Raw genomic sequence first — 16,153 nt, 5'->3', positions numbered from 1 at the left:
TTGGTAAAATGTAATTAATAGAAATGCAATCTTCTTGTGAGGAAAAAGTTAGGACACCCCCACATTTAGTTCCACTTAAAATGCCTAAAATTATAATAAAGAGCACCACATCAGGTGCAAATGATTAGAACATCGTTACAGAGGATTTTGGAGGAGCCTGTCCTATTTAAGCCTCAGATATTTAGTTTGGTTTGCTCTTGATTGTTGAAGTGAGTTGCATCACCATGGCGAGATCAAAAGAGCTCTCTGAGGCCTTCAGAAGAAAAATTGTAGATGCATATGAGTCTGGGAAGGGATATAAAAAGATCTCCAAACTATTCGAAATTGGCCATTCCACTGTCCGGAAAATAATTTACAAGTGGAGAACATTTAAAACCACCACCAACATGGCCAGGTCAGGCCGCCCAAGCAAGTTCAGCATAAGAGCTGACCGAAAGATGCTTAAAGAAGTCTCCAACAATCCCAGAATGTCATCACGAGACCTACAGGTATCTCTTGCCACAATTGATGTCAAAGTACATGCATCCACCATAAGAAAGAGACTGAACAAGTTTGCATTACATGGGAGGTGTGCAAGGAGGAAACCCCTGCTGTCAAAAAAAAACATCAGGGCAAGACTAAAGTTTGCCAGAGAACACCTAGAGAAAGACCAGAACTTCTGGAACAATGTGCTTTGGACAGATGAATCCAAAGTTGAACTATTTGGGCACAGTAAGAGTAGACATGTTTGGCGCAAAACCAAGACAGCATTTGAGAACAAGAACCTCATACCAACTGTGAAGCATGGGGGTGGAAATGTCATGGTTTGGGGCTGCTTTTCTGCAGCAGGGCCTGGTCAGCTCACCATCATAGAATCCACTATGAATTTTGTATTGTATCAGAGGGTGCTTGAGGAAAATGTGAGACCATCTGTTCGAAAGTTGAAGCTGAAGCAGATGTGGACCATGCAACATGACAATGACCCAAAACATTTCAGTAAATCTACCAAGGAATGGCTCAAGAAAAATAAATTGAGAGTTCTGGAATGGTCAAGTCAAAGCCCGGATCTTAATCTTATTGAGATGCTGTGGATTGATTTGAAACTGGCTGTGCATGCAAGACACCCCTCGAACATCACACAGCTGAAAGAATTCTGCAAGGAGGAGTGGGAAAAACTTTCTCCCAATTGATGTCAGAGACCTGTAGACAGTTATAAGAAACGTCTAATTGAGGTTATTTCAGCCAAGGGGGGCAATACTAGCTATTAGGGCATAGGGTGTCCTAACTTTTTCCTCAGTAGGAATTGGCATTATTGTTAATTTTTCGTTAAATAAATGATTACAAAGTTACATTTTCATAGTTTTTTGTTCAATTACATCCCCTTTATCTATAGACATTGTTAGAAAGAAGATAACATATTGATATGTCCATATTTTTAAGAGAATAACTTAATATTTTGGGGGGTGTCCTAACTTTTTCTCATGACTGTACCTTAAAAGCATGTCTGAAATGCAGTAGTGTGCGTGACCATAGAGTGATTTCTAAACTAATACAATTATCTTAAAATAAATTATAAAACTAACAGGTAATCAGTGCAGAGACTTGTGTGATATGTGCTCTCCATCTGACTCGTGCTGCTGCATTCTGTATCATTTGCCAATAGCTTTCTTTGGTCGACCAGACAGGAGAGTGTTACAGTAATCAAGGTTGCTAGTAATACAAGCATGCATTCGTCTCTCAGTGTCAGCCTGGGAGAGGAAAGGTTGCACCTTTACAGCTGTGTTCTGTAAAGGTCCATGTAATATTCAACCTTTTTAAAAGCTTCCTAACGGTTGTAATGACTATCTTTAATCGGTAGCGATCAGGGAACAAGATCCCTTATAATAAATCCCTTATGAATAAATATTTCATTTACGAACGCTGTTTTGTTTCGGAAAACACGCTTTTTAAAATGCAGTGTCCTACCTGACATTCGGTTTGCATATAAACATGTTGTTAGTGCCAGGGGTGTTCTAGGGGAGTAGACTGACCTTTCTCTGGTGGCTGCCTCTCCCAATCGTGTGCGCATGCAGAAACACAACAGCTAATGTCCAACACTGCAAGTTCATTTCGGGGGGATATATTATTATTAGGGAGGATGTTGTTGTTTGGACAACTTCAGACAGAATTTCTCCACGATGGCAGATTTCCGACAAACTTACTTACTCTTCTTTAAGTGATACAAATATGTTTTAGTCACATTCTTGATATGGGTTTCAAAATTAAGATCTGAGTCAATGGTGACACCTTGTTTTTTTGCCTGGTGCTTAGTGTTACTGTAGGTAGTGTCTTTAAGTGTGCAGACAGTTTCTCTCTTTCGGCTTCTGCTCGAATGACTAGTTCCTCTGTCTTATCTTGGTTGAGCTGTATGAAGTTCTGTGACATCCATATTTCACCAGGAAATCAATCAAACTGAAATTGTTGGGTGATACAGAAATGTACAGCTGGGTGTCATCTTCGTAACTGCAGTAATTAATATTGTGCTTCCTGATGACACTGACGAGGAGTACAAGCCCTAAAATTCAACTTTGAGGAACCCCACAGGTGTGGTCACCAATGGGAAACAAAATGGCCAGTTAGGTTGGTCCTACACCAGTTAAGAACTGGACCAGAGAGGCCAACCCACTTCTCAAGTCTATCAATAAGGATATCATGGTCCACAGTATCAAAAGCTGCACTCAGGTCCAGCAGGACAAGGACAAAGAGCATTTTGGCATCAGCATTAATTAATTAATTCTAAGGTCATTAAGAACCTAGTTAATAACTTAACAACATAGTGCTATCTCAGTGCTATGATCGGCACAAAAGCCAGATTGGAACATGTCAAAGGTACAGTTGGGAATAAGGAGATTATTTAACAGTTTGAACACCTTTTTTTCAAGAATTATTATTTTTTTGCTTAAAAAGGGAAGGTTGGAGATTGGCCTAAAATCACTAAGGACTGAAGAGTCTAAGTTACTTTTCTTCAGGAGGGGTTTCACCATGGTAGTTTTAGGTGCAGATGAACAGACCCCCACTTTGCTGAGCATTTCTGTATGACCACTGCAAAAGAGTTCATAGTGCTTCCATGTGGTGGAAGGTGGGGTAACAAGTCATCAAACACATCTTCAGGTCTTGCCTGAGTGATCCTCCTCACCTAATATTGGTTCTCTTATCTCAGAAGTATGTTGCAAATTCCTCACATTTGTAGGTGGTGAGCAGATCACCAGGTGTCTTGTGGGCGGGATTTATAAGGCTGTCAATCGTTGAAAAGAGCACTGTTTGAGTTGTTATGATTCATTATCAATTTTGAGAAATGATCCCGTCTTGGCGTTTTTTTATTGCCTTATTAAAAGCAGAAAGATGCTCTCGAAGAATATCAAGGTGGACCTGCAGTTTTTGTCCGCTCAGACTTTCTGCAAATTCTTTTAAATTTGGCCACAGCCTTTTTCAGTTTGACTGGTGCTACAGAGTCGATAGTTGCCCTTTGTTTGGTGTTGAAGCTGGTTACTAAATCATTATCACAGGAGGAAGCTGTTGATGGTGTACTATTCATATTCATATTCATCATGAAATTCTCATCTGCTCAGCGACATGGCTAGATAAATAATAGAGTGAAAATATATTTTTTCCCCACTTCTAATAGACTGACATGCATTCATGTTTAGCCAGGTTTCAGATAAAAACATTACAGTGCAGCTTTCGCTCTGAGATAAGATCAATAAAGGTTTTGCCAGATAGGGACCTAATATTCAAAAGCACCATGGTAATGTTCTCTGGGCTGTTCGGTGCTGCCCGGCCACAGTTAATGGAATGGATACCAAGTTATTCACATTTGAACCACCTGACAGTTTTCTTGTAGTCTGTCGACTGTGATAGGAAATAATAGACTGTAGCACATTCAGTATTCCAAGCAGTCAATCAACTAAAAGCAGCCCAGTTTAGTGGCAATTTGACTTCTGATTGATCCTTGTGTACATCTATCATTGATTTCATGAAATTAGGCTATGCCGATTAGAATAAGTACAGTACTGTGTTCATTTCCCAAAAAAAGAACACAAAAAACTAACAGCTCTTCAGATTTGCGACGAAAAAGAGTTAGTTCTGGGCTACGGCTACGTGAACGACCAATCACTAGTGCTCATGTGAGTGTAATATCCCTGTGCAGGCTCCTATCCAGTACGAGGCTCTGATGCAGATGGACTATCTAGACAGCGTGATCAACGAGTCTCTCAGGTTGTACCCCATCGACTTGAAAGAGTCGCCAAGAAATCTGTTGAGATCAGCGGCATCACCATCCCCAAGGGTATGGTTGTCATGATACCCATCTGGACCTTGCACCGTGACCCCGATGTGTGGGAAGACCCAGAGGAGTTCAAACCAGAGAGGTAATGGGCCACATCTTAACCACAACCACAATATCAATCACAACAGCAACGATAAGAGCAGTGTTCCACAAACAACCATAAAACAAACCTAAATGCGACGACCAAACACAAACAGGTTTCTTCAACCATGTATAATGTTAGAAATTATTTTTATAAAAACAGTTGCATCATAATGCTCAATAGCAGACGAGTAAATAAAGCTATTCAGTTCTTTATTTAGGGTGATTAAAATTACTAATTGTATTTGACATTCCATATGCAAATCAATTGAATTTATATGTTTTTTAATCATCTGAAATTTACTAATGTGATGGCCTGTTGAGATGAATCAAGCATTAAATGAGATGAATCAAGCATTAGTTCCATGGTACTTGGATTAATACATGAAGAGGTAAGGGTCAGGTCATCAAGATAGATGCTCCAACACACACATAACATAAGAATGATGTAATGGAAAAATACTAGGCTAGGACAAATCAGAGTAGGTGTATGTTTTCTTCAGCAGGTCAACTCGTTCCCCAGAGGGAACGGACCGGCGATATCTCTACCTGGAACGGATCGTGTGTCAGGGGCTGGGACCAGCCTAAAACACCAACGAGAGGAGAGCCAAGTCTAAACCGCGGCTCCTCCCCAACCAAATAGCCAATCATAATCATTCTGTTTACTGTAAAATGCTTGGTTTGACATTTTGAATGTATCCATTTTTGGAAGGTTGGTTACAGATTAACAGCTTGCTGACTGTGATTTTCTTCGCCAAAAGTGGTCCTTAGAGAATATAGTATACACTTTGTGACAAAAAGTGATGACGTCACATAAATTTAATCATCGAAAATAATACTTGAAAATTATAAGTCCCGCCCCCTTTGGGGGCGGATGTGGTGTGCTGTTGATGCTGGTCCAATGAGACCTGGGGGGAGAGGCTAAAGGTGTTTTGGTGTTTGTCGGAACTTGACATTTTTATGAGGCTGTGGTCACCCCCATAGGATGTAGATCCGTGAGAATGGAATGTATGGGTTAGGGGGGAGGGGAGGGGAGGGGAGGGTAGGGGATGTGGAGGGGGCCCCCATGGGGGACCCTGAACTGCCTGAAGAACCATAGGGGGGTCAGCTAAAGTTTGTCACTGATAAGGGGTGTTGGGAAGGGTGTTTATTGCCCTATGAGACGTGGGTGAGAGTCTAAGGTGTTCTGGGGTTTGTCGGAACATGACATTTTTATGAGGATATGGTCACCCTCGGGCGCTATAGAACCGTGAGAATGGATTGGATGGAATAGGGGGGAGGGGAGGGGAGGGGGCCCCCATGGGGGCCCTGAACTGTCTGAAGAACCATAGGGGGTTCAGCTAAAGTTTGTCACTGATAAGGACTGTGGGATGGGTGGTGATGACTTTATGATGCATACAGGCCTCTATGTCAAAATTGCATGTGAGGCTTAAAATAAAACTTCAATACTGGGGGGTTAAAATGAGCAATTAAAAAATGGTTAGGCTGCTACTCTAGTGCTAGTATTGTGTTCAATAATGAAGGGTTAGGGTTAATAAAAGGGGGGCTTAAAAAAAAAAAGGTTCAATTTTTAAAAATGTTTAGTTTCAAACGTGGGTCTGACCCGTGCCTCGGACGTGACGTTGATAAGATCACGTGTTTCCCGGGCAAAAAAGGTGTATATATATGACCCATGGGTGGGAACTGTAGTAGTAAGTAGTTGTGGATGTATGACATTGTCTAAAATGGCGTCTACAAGGAGGATGGGGGAAATGGAAGGGTGTTTAATGATCCATGAGACATGGGTGTGAGGCTAAGGTGTTCTGTTGTTTGTAAAATTAGTTGTAGCATCTTGACATTTTTATGAGGAGGGGGTCACCCCCGTAGGATGTAGAACCGTGAGAATGGATTGGTTGGATTAGGGGGGAATCACAGGGCCCTGAACTGTCTGAAGACCGACCGACCGAGGTCCTGCTAAAGTTTGCCTCTGATAAGAGCATGTGTTTCCCTGACAAAAAGATGTATATATATATGAGACCCTGAGAGCTGGTCACAAAGGGCCGAAGACTTGGGACTGCTGAATCTGACCAATCTCTCACTCTCTCAGCCATGGAAGATGTACGTAAGTTTTTCCTATGGGGTTTCCCATCCAGAGGGTGTAAGGGAGGGTTTCTGTAAGAGAGGTAATCTTTAATCTTTCCAGATCAAACAATTGACTCTACAAGTCTTCAATCGTCACCTCATCGTGAACGTCAAATAGCACGTGTTTCTCCATATCGTCCCTGGAGGGATGCTGTAGGTATGTTAAATAAATAAATAAATAAATAAATCAACAAATTATTAAATACATAATTAAATAAAAACAATCTGTAACCTGCTTCTCTTCTTTTTACAATGGAAGCCGAGGGTTACAACGTTGAAGATTCTGGACCCCTTGATACATTCAGGCAGTTCCTATCGGCTGAGAGCGACAGTGAGGCGTATTTGCCGACGTCACCACAAGCTTCTCTCCACAGCGAGGATGCGCAGCTGCCTGGACTGAACCATCTTGAGGAGAATCGCCAAGGTTTTTATAATAATGATGATGATGTTCAACTGTCTCCCGTCCCCAGTCAAGATGCGCATGACGATGATGGTCGCCCTGATGCGGTTCTCTCAGCTTATTATGAAGGTCTTAATGAAGGTCTGGCTCTAGCAGAAGTGTCTGATGAAGATGAGGATTCAGAGACCGATTCTGTGAATAGTCTAGATTTTGAACAGAGTTTGATCAGTATTGAAATGAGATTGCATACGGCCCGGTTGTTACGTGTGAGATCCAGAAATATAGCACAACCTGTTGATCGCCGTAGTAGGCTTAGACATATACGAAAGCGTACAGGCGTATTGAAACGTATCGCAAGACGTCTGTTTACTGTTTAAAAAGTCACAGTTTCATTCAAATTAATAATATTAAAAAAAAAAAAATAATCATCCTGATATTCCACATGACCTCAGGCAAATGGTCAATGATCTTAATACGTCTAGTGTTGTTAGAGAGTTTGAACCTGTAGACCGTCCATTACATCAGATGCTTCCCGATGTCCCTGTAAACAGGCCTCAGGAGCACTACTTCCTCCCGACCGAGGAGGCGTTAGATGATATACTCGCCGCTTATAGATATCCTTTATCTGACACGCTTCCGTCGTCTACCTGTGTGGAGGATGGGTCTGATTCGACAGAGGATGTTATGGATCCCAGTCGTGATATGGACATGGATTGGAGTCCTATACCCCTTTCCCAGATAACTGACTATGAGTCCCCCTGGACTCCAATACCCCTTTCCCAGATAACTGACTGTGAGTCCCCCTGGACTCCAATACCCCTTTCCCAGATAACTGACTGTGAGTCCCCCTGGACTCCAATACCCCTTTCCCAGATAACTGACTATGAGACCCCCTGGAGTCCCGCTGATAATGTATGTTGTCAAGCCCTCAACGATGTTGAAACTCAACACGGGAGCGGTGGAGGTGTTGGAGATGGAGAAATTAATGATAATGTAATGGGTAATAACAACCAGCAATTACCAGAGGAGGGTGAAGCCGGAGTGTCTGTACCGTCCTGTAATGGAGGTAACGGGGAGGATTTTGCGGAGCGTATGGAAATTGACCGAGGCTCTATTGACACGCCTGATGGCATGCAGGTAATAAACAGAGAGAGCTTCAATAATGTTGAGGTGAGATCATTTTTAAATTTCCCAATGCCCGATAGGGCACTTACCAACCCTAATTTTGGAGAGTTTTACCACGCTGTAGTAAATGGTTTTCAGAACCGAATGTCTGCGATAATCGAAAGAGTTGGGGTAAACCCTCGCGATATTATCCAGCTCAATTTACGAGCTGATAGCTTACAAGATGACGTCTCAATGACTGTGCGTTACGGTGAAGGTAGGCTAACAGATTTCAACCAAATTCTTGACCGGCTTGTTCAGTCTAACATGGCTATTTTCAGTGGTTCAGGAATGCATCTTTCCGTGAACATTGTCAGGCCTCCGGGCGGTTCAGGTAGGCGGAAAATTAATACATTATTTATCACGGAGATCCTAAAAAAAAAAAGCAAACATTTATTTGTAATTCCAAATCTGAACCATGCATGCTTCGGAATAAACCTAGCTCTACTTGCAAATCCCGGTTTAACCGTTGAAGAGGCAGGGAGGGAGGGTTACAATATTCATGTCGAAGCCGGGCTCGGGGCTAATGATAGGACCACATTTGAAGATGTGATCAAATTTGAACAGCTGTTAAACTGTAAAATCGTTATTTTTTACAGAGCCTCAGATAGAGTTAATCTGATTACGTTCCATACTGAAACAGAGTCAGAGACAATCCGTTACATGCTTTTGCATGACAATCATTTTTACGGGATAAAAAATGTTAAAGGATTCCTTGGCTGTGCATTTTTCTGTATTCATTGTTACACGGGGTATAGTCGAGAAGGAGGACACTATTGCGAAAAAGCTTGCAACGTCTGTCTTTCAGACTGTAAACAACAAGCTGCATTTCAAAAAGTCCATTGTAATGATTGCAATCGTAACTGTTCAAATAGTGTGTGTTATAGGCTGCATAAGGTGTGCAGATGGCATCCAAAAGCTAAAAAGATGGCTAGCAATTGTCAAATAAATAAGAAATGTCTTAAATGTGGATTTACATACCGTATAAACCTCATAGACTCTAAACCCCATGTCTGTTCAATTAAAGTTTGTCACATCTGTAAACAATTCCTTCAGCCCGTTAAACCCCCATCTTTGTCAGCTGTTCAGACTTCTGAAGAAGTGTCAGAGTGCGTGGATATTCATCAATGTTACATGCAATCTAAACCTCGTGTAGCAGAGGAGAGGATTAATCAGAAGCTGGTATTTTATGATTTTGAATCAAGCCAGACAACTGGAACACATATCCCTGTCTATGTGGCTACACAATCCCTGCAAGGGGTTCGATGGTGTGCCCAGGGTCCTAATTGTGCTCTAGAGTTTTTATTGCATTACCGGCAAAACCAATTCAAAGGCACGGTGTTCTTAGCCCATTATAGCAAAGGTTATGACAGTTATCTAATTTTAGAGGCATATGTAAAACAGGGGATAACACCGTTCGTCATAGCCCAAGGGAGTAAAATCATACTCATTATTGATAAACAATTCCGGCTCAAATTCATTGACACATATTCCTTCATCCCCATCCCCTTAAGACAGTTTCCAAAAGCGCTAGGATGTAAAACTGAATCGAAAAAGGGATATTTCCCTCATAAAATGACAGATTATTCAAAAATGTTAAATAAGTACAAGGGGCGATATCCAGAAGCAGAAATGTACGGATGTGATGAAATGTCGATAGAACAGAGAAACAGTTTCTTTAAGTGGTATAACACAGTAAAAGATCAGGAATTTGACTTTTTAACCGAGTTAAAGGCTTATTGTCAGAATGATGTGGAGATTTTAGCCGAAGGTGCCAGCAATTTCCGCAATGAATTTATAAAGACAACTCAATGCGATCCTTTTGCGAGCGTGACAATTGCGTCAGCAGCTTTAGCTGTTTTTCAAACCAATTTCTTAATCAAAAACACAATCGCATTACCAGATGCTAACAACTACAGACGACAATTCAAGGCCTATTCCCATGCTTCGATACAGTGGCTTGAGTATCTAGCGTTTTCACGCTGCATAGACATTGAACACGCATTAACACCTCAGGGTGAACGTTGTTTCGGCCCTCTTCATGTCGATGGGTATGCAGTCATAAAAGGTGTGAAAACAGCATTAGAATTCTATGGCTGTTATTTTCATGGTTGTCCAACTTGTTATAACCCTCACGACATATTGCCGCTTACAGGAATAGAGTTTGGCGTGATGTACTCTAACACTCTGAAAAGGCTAACTCGGTTAGAAACAGAGTTTAAGCTGAAAACAGAGGTTATATGGGAACATACATGGAATTCGATGAAACAACAGCAACCTTCTGTTAAATTATTCCTAGAGAGATACCGGGAGCCTAGCCCTTTAAATCCTAGGGCCGCGCTATTTGGAGGCAGGACTGAGGCTATTGTCTTAAGACGCAAAATTGAACAAGGGCAGACCATCCAATATGTCGATTTTACCAGCTTATACCCGTATTGTAATGCAGAGTTTGATTATCCAATTGGTCACCCGGTTATAATCAGGAAAGATTTTAAACCGGTTGAAAATTACTTTGGCTTTATACATGCTAAAGTTCACCCCCCGAGGGGTTTGTTTTTCCCTGTGCTACCTATGAAAAATGACGAAGGTAAATTGCTTTTTACACTCTGTCGAACATGTGGGATTGAAAATAACCAGAATTCGAATTGTTTGCATTCTCTGGATGAGAGATCGCTTCAAGGCGTATGGGTTAGCATTGAGTTATTAGAAGCTCAAAAAAGAGGTTACATTATAGCTGAAATTTATGAGGTCTGGCATTTTGAACAGAGATCCGATAAATTGTTTAAAGATTACATCCATACATTCCTTAAGCAGAAGCAGGAGGCCTCGGGGTATCCTGAGGATGCCACAGACGAGGTTAGTAAACAGGCTTATATAAACGATTATAGAGAGAATCAAGGTATCCAACTTGACCCGCATAAAATTGTGTACAACGCTGCAAAGCGTCAGATCGCAAAACTTTTACTTAATTCCCTCTGGGGAAAAATGGCTCAAAGATCTAATCAACTTACAACCAGTATCGTGAAAGAACCCAAAGAGTTTTTTCAGTACCTCTTTAGCAGTAAGTATGATATAAGTCAGTTCCATTTCATAAATAATGATATTGCAATCATTCAATGGCGTCATAATTCCAAGTGTGTCTTACCACCCGGTGACTCAAATATTTTTTTAGCGGCGTTTACGACAGCATATGCAAGAGGTGTATTATACAAACAGTTACATTTATTGCAAGAGCGAGTACTATACTATGACACCGACTCAATTGTTTACCTCTCCAGCCCTGAAGATCTTTACACCCCTCCGACAGGCAATTATCTAGGTGATTTGACATCGGAATTAGCGGCTGATGATTATATTTGTGAGTGGACCGCAGCGGGTCCGAAATCCTACGGCTTTCTCACCCTGCAAGGAAAGGTGTGTTTGAAAGTCAAAGGTTTTATCCAGAATTATGAAAATTGTAAAAAACTTAACTTTAATAATTTGACTGCTCTGGTAGAAGACTATATTATAGATCCTAACACGCGACGCGAGATCCCTGCCCGTTACAATAGAATTAAACGTGATATCAAAGCTTTTTCGCTCGCTAATAAACATCAAGTTATCAACTTTTCTGTTGTTTTTGATAAGAGACGCCTTCTCCCTTCGGGTAGAACATTGCCGTTTGGTTACTGAGTTGTTATTACCGGTTATCATCTGTTATTACCTGGGTTCACAATAGCCTGTGTTCACAATGTATCCTAATGATGTTTTATAGTGTTTGAAAAAATGTATTCTACAGTGTATTCTACAAAGTGTCCTAATGGTGTTTTATTGTGTTTGAAAAATGTATTCTGCATTGTATTCTACAAAGTGTCCTAATGAGGGTTTTATTGTGTTTGAAAAATGTATTCTGCAATGTATTCTGCAATGTATTCTACGAAGTATCCTAATGTTGTTTTATCGTGTTTGAAAAATGTATTCTGCAATGTATTCTGCAATGTATTCTACGAAGTATCCTAATGTTGTTTTATCGTGTTTGAAAAATGTATTCTACAATGTATTCTACAATGTGTTCTACGAAGTATCCTAATGCTGTTTTATTGTATTTGAAAAATGTATATCTCATTAAATTCTTATTCATACGTCACCCCACCTCGTCGTTTTTTACATATTCTGGGCTGGATATAATCAGGGTTCATCGTTAACCATGCGGTTAGTCTGTTTTAGTACAGTTGTAAGAATGGATGTGACTGTCGATCTGGCATTCCAAATGCCATGTAGCATGCTAATAGTGGGGCCTAGTGGCTCAGGTAAAACTTTTTTTGTAAAACAATTACTTGAAAACATGGAGAGTACATTTTCAAAAGTGCCGGCTCGTATAATCTGGGCATACTCTTCATATCAGCCAATGTATGACGAGCTCAGTCAAAATGTCAATATCGAATTTGTAGAAGGTATTCCCGCAAACTTTAATGATGAAAATCTATTCCCACGGAACCAACACAATCTTTTAGTGGTAGATGACTCCATGGATGTGGGGGGCAATCATGAAGAATTAATGAAAGCGTTCACAGAATATCGCCATCATAAAAAATTGAGCGTATTTTATCTGCTTCAGAATTTGTTTAATCAAGGGAAACATTCGCGCACGATTAGTTTAAACACTAATTACATGGTGCTGTTTAAATCACCACGTGATAAAATGCAGATCCGGGTTTTAGCTCAACAAATGTATCCCGGCCTGAAAAAATTCTTTTTAGAAAGTTATGAAGATGCTACAAGGGAACCGTATACATATTTAATCGTTGACCTGCGTCCTAATTGTCCAGAACCCCTAAGACTGAGGAGTGGAATACTCCCTGGAGAGTGGCCGGTGGTCTATCAAACTAAAAAGTGACAAGAGACTTTTTAAATAAATAAACCATGTCTCAACGGATGAAAAGAAACCTTCCCATTTTAAAAGCTTTGCTCGCTCTAAAACCCTCGGAGAGAAGAAGTTTTCTATGTAGGGGGTCGGAAGATCTCATACTAGCCCTGTGTGAGATTGCTTTAAACATATTGAAGGGAAACATACCTCTCACCCCTGGACAGTTCACTAAATTAAAAAAACAGAAAAAATTTATCAAGCTTTTTGCCCAGCGTAAAACCGGATTTAAACACAAGCGGAAAGTGCTGACGCAATCGGGGGGCTTCCTATTGCCCTTATTAGCGACAGCCCTACCCTTTATAACTAGTCTGTTCTCTCGGCAGAGATAGTCAGAGACATTCTGGGCATGTCTGCGTTTAATAAAATGTACATGATTTCTCCACAACAGCTGGATAATTTAACCCAAAAGAGTTCACAGAGCATTGGCGAGCGAGCCCAACATGTCTTGCAAAACAATATGGAACGAGTTCTGAAACAGACAAGTGTTGACTCGCATACTAAAGCCAAGCAGTTCAATGATTTACTCGATAAATATCTAACCTTGCACCGCAAGGGGGCGACTCAAGATCGCGAAATCGTTTTTAAACTACCTGACAAACCCTCTGAGAAATCAGGTGAAGCCGATGAGGGCTACATAAGAGTGGGGGAGGAGGAAGAAGCTTCAGACACCCTGGAGGAGGAGATTTTGGAGAATATAGGTTCTCGCAATCGAAAAAACGCCGCCTACATTCTGCAGAAGCTTCGTCAATCAAACCTTCTAAGTTGGAATCGTTCAGGCGAGATAATTGTCCAGGATAGCCCTATTAAAGGATCTCATATTTTCGATTTGATGAAGACGTTGTCAAACCGTCGGTTCCATTCCGGAACTCTACCGCGAGGCTGGGATGTTTTTTTAAATACAATTTCCGAATTAAATATTCCAATCACAACGGTTACGAACACACACGCTCGCCAGCAATTACGCCTTAAACCCTCCAAAACCGCGAGTGAATCAATTCCTCAGATACGTCATAGCAAGAGAAACCGTGGAGAAAAAAAAAAAAAATCTCCATTGTCAACATCATTATTATTAGACTTGTCTTACGCCATGACCCCTTCTAAAAAAAAAACAATGGACATGTTACAGATGGCTACACCTGCAGACTCTGAATGGTCAACGCCCACCGAATGGCAACTCTCTACACCCATCCATTCTAGATGGTTAGATTTCAATCGAAAAAAATGAATTCAAACAGACTGTATGATGTTTTAATCAATAAAATGATTTATTGAAATTAATATATGTTCGAAAAGAGTATTCATTCATGACAATTATAACACTCATTAAACAGTTTTAAAGAGCAGGCATTCTGATTATACATTTTAACAGTCTTCATCCGTGAAATACATTTAGCATATTTCTTGACAAACTTGCTGACCATAACATCATTCTTTTTTAAATGATCTGAATACAATCGCATTGTTTCTTGAAAGGAGAGTCCTTTAAATCGATGACATAGGTAGAATACTACATGGGCTCCACAAGTCGTTGAATAATCATCTTGAACCTTCTGTTTGTTATAGAGTATTTCTTGAGCATTCCTTGATAGAAAACGCATAAACGCTTCAGGGTAGAATCTGTGATCTGGAGGATTTGCATATGAATCAAAAAATGTTGCCTTGTCAGGTTCAGCTTCGATAATCATACCCACCCAATGTTCGCCTTCTCGGTTCTGATCGTGCGTGTTAACGACTAGATAGCTGGGGCGTCTAGCTATCTTGGAGGGTAGTAAATCACTAGGCCAAACACCGGCAAAAGCATCACCTAAAATTGGCTTTAATATAGACTCCAGCTGATGGTTATCCATCCTTTTATCAGGTTTAAAGGTTTCCACTTTTTTTTTCTTTTTTTTTTTTTAATAGTCAATCAGGACTTGACGCTTTGAGTTTATCTCTATAACACTGTCGTAGCAGGCGTACACTATCAGGGTCATTGTCTGAGGGAGGGCTATTCTGAATCTTAAATCCAGACGACATGTGCCATGCACCGAGGGTGAGAGAGCCTCGCTGTCTAATTCATCATCCCTTGACAAATTGAACAGGAACAGCGAGTATCCATTTTCAAAGTTGTCACGGTTGATGCAGAGCGGAGAGTCTCTGATATGTCGGTTTGTACCCACATATAAGTTGTAAAATTCTCGAACACTCTGATGGGTGTCAAAGTGGGGTTGGTAGGGTTTTGCGGGAATATAGCGTGAATTTACACTGAGACTGAGATATTCAAGATCCGAGTGATGGAATTTGAAAGGGTTCTTATCTCTTGCCCCTACGAAAGCTCGATGATCAACTAATCCCGCTACTATATATTTAGGGAGCCTCCCTAAATATAAATTGTCTTGCGCGCACACCCGGGAGCCTCTAGGGATTGTATAATTCTTAACGACTACCCGGCTTATAGGGTATAACGCATTGGATTTCATCAGAGCAGCCGAATGTCCTAACATGACATCGGGTGAAACCTGTACTTTTTTCGCAAAAATACTTGCAGATAGGATTTTTAATGCATACTCCTGGTCAGCAGCTGACACCAGTGTAAAAGCACTTTTGGCTTTCACCAGTTTCAAACGAACATCGACATTGTTTAACAAGAGTCTTTCGGAGAAAAATATGTCACTGTGTAGAGGTCCCATTACTTCGAATGCGCGTGAATCTCGACAGAAGCTCGCGCGCTTAACAAGTCCTGTGTTAGGACCATCAGCGGCAATAGATACAGAGTCCAAATCTACACCTTCATCTTTGTACCATAGACCCGCGGAAAACTGACTCTCCAAGGTTTCTTTTGAAAAGTTGAGCAGAGTTTCAATAATAGATCTGTAAGGATGTGTAGCGGACGATGAGCTAATGAGAACATCATTTAGACTAACATCTACCTGGGAGAATATAGTATTTAAGGGGTATTGTATTATTCCACAATTATCACCGCCCCCCAGATCTGTTCCATCAGCCTTGGTAATCTTGAGTCGTAGATATAGCAATGTTGAGTTTAGATCTAGATATGCACTTCCACTTCCTGATATCTGAAAATCCAGAACCTCTTGATCCACAATAGAGTTTAGAGGATGGATCTCCACGTAACCGCTTTGTTCTATAGACAATTGGGTCATGGGCGGTGCAAAAAGGTCAAGTTCCGATTTGGTGC

The 16,153-nt window shown here is 40.9% G+C and overlaps 1 pseudogene across 1 annotated transcript in view; it reads left to right on the top strand.

The window, feature by feature from the left end:
• LOC310802308 (cytochrome P450 3A27-like) overlaps positions 1-16,153 on the top strand; it is a 114,043-nt pseudogene that overhangs the window by 53,749 nt on the left and 44,141 nt on the right. Inside the window, exon 8 of the transcript in view lies at positions 4,166-4,385. The product of the transcript in view is annotated as a cytochrome P450 3A27-like (transcript). The remainder of the gene's footprint in view (positions 1-4,165; positions 4,386-16,153) is intronic.

This window comes from Argentina silus (genome assembly GCF_951799395.1).
Source record: "Argentina silus genome assembly, chromosome: 3".
NCBI classification, from domain to species: Eukaryota; Metazoa; Chordata; class Actinopteri; order Argentiniformes; family Argentinidae; genus Argentina; species Argentina silus.
This window is presented reverse-complemented; position numbering and strand designations above follow the sequence as displayed.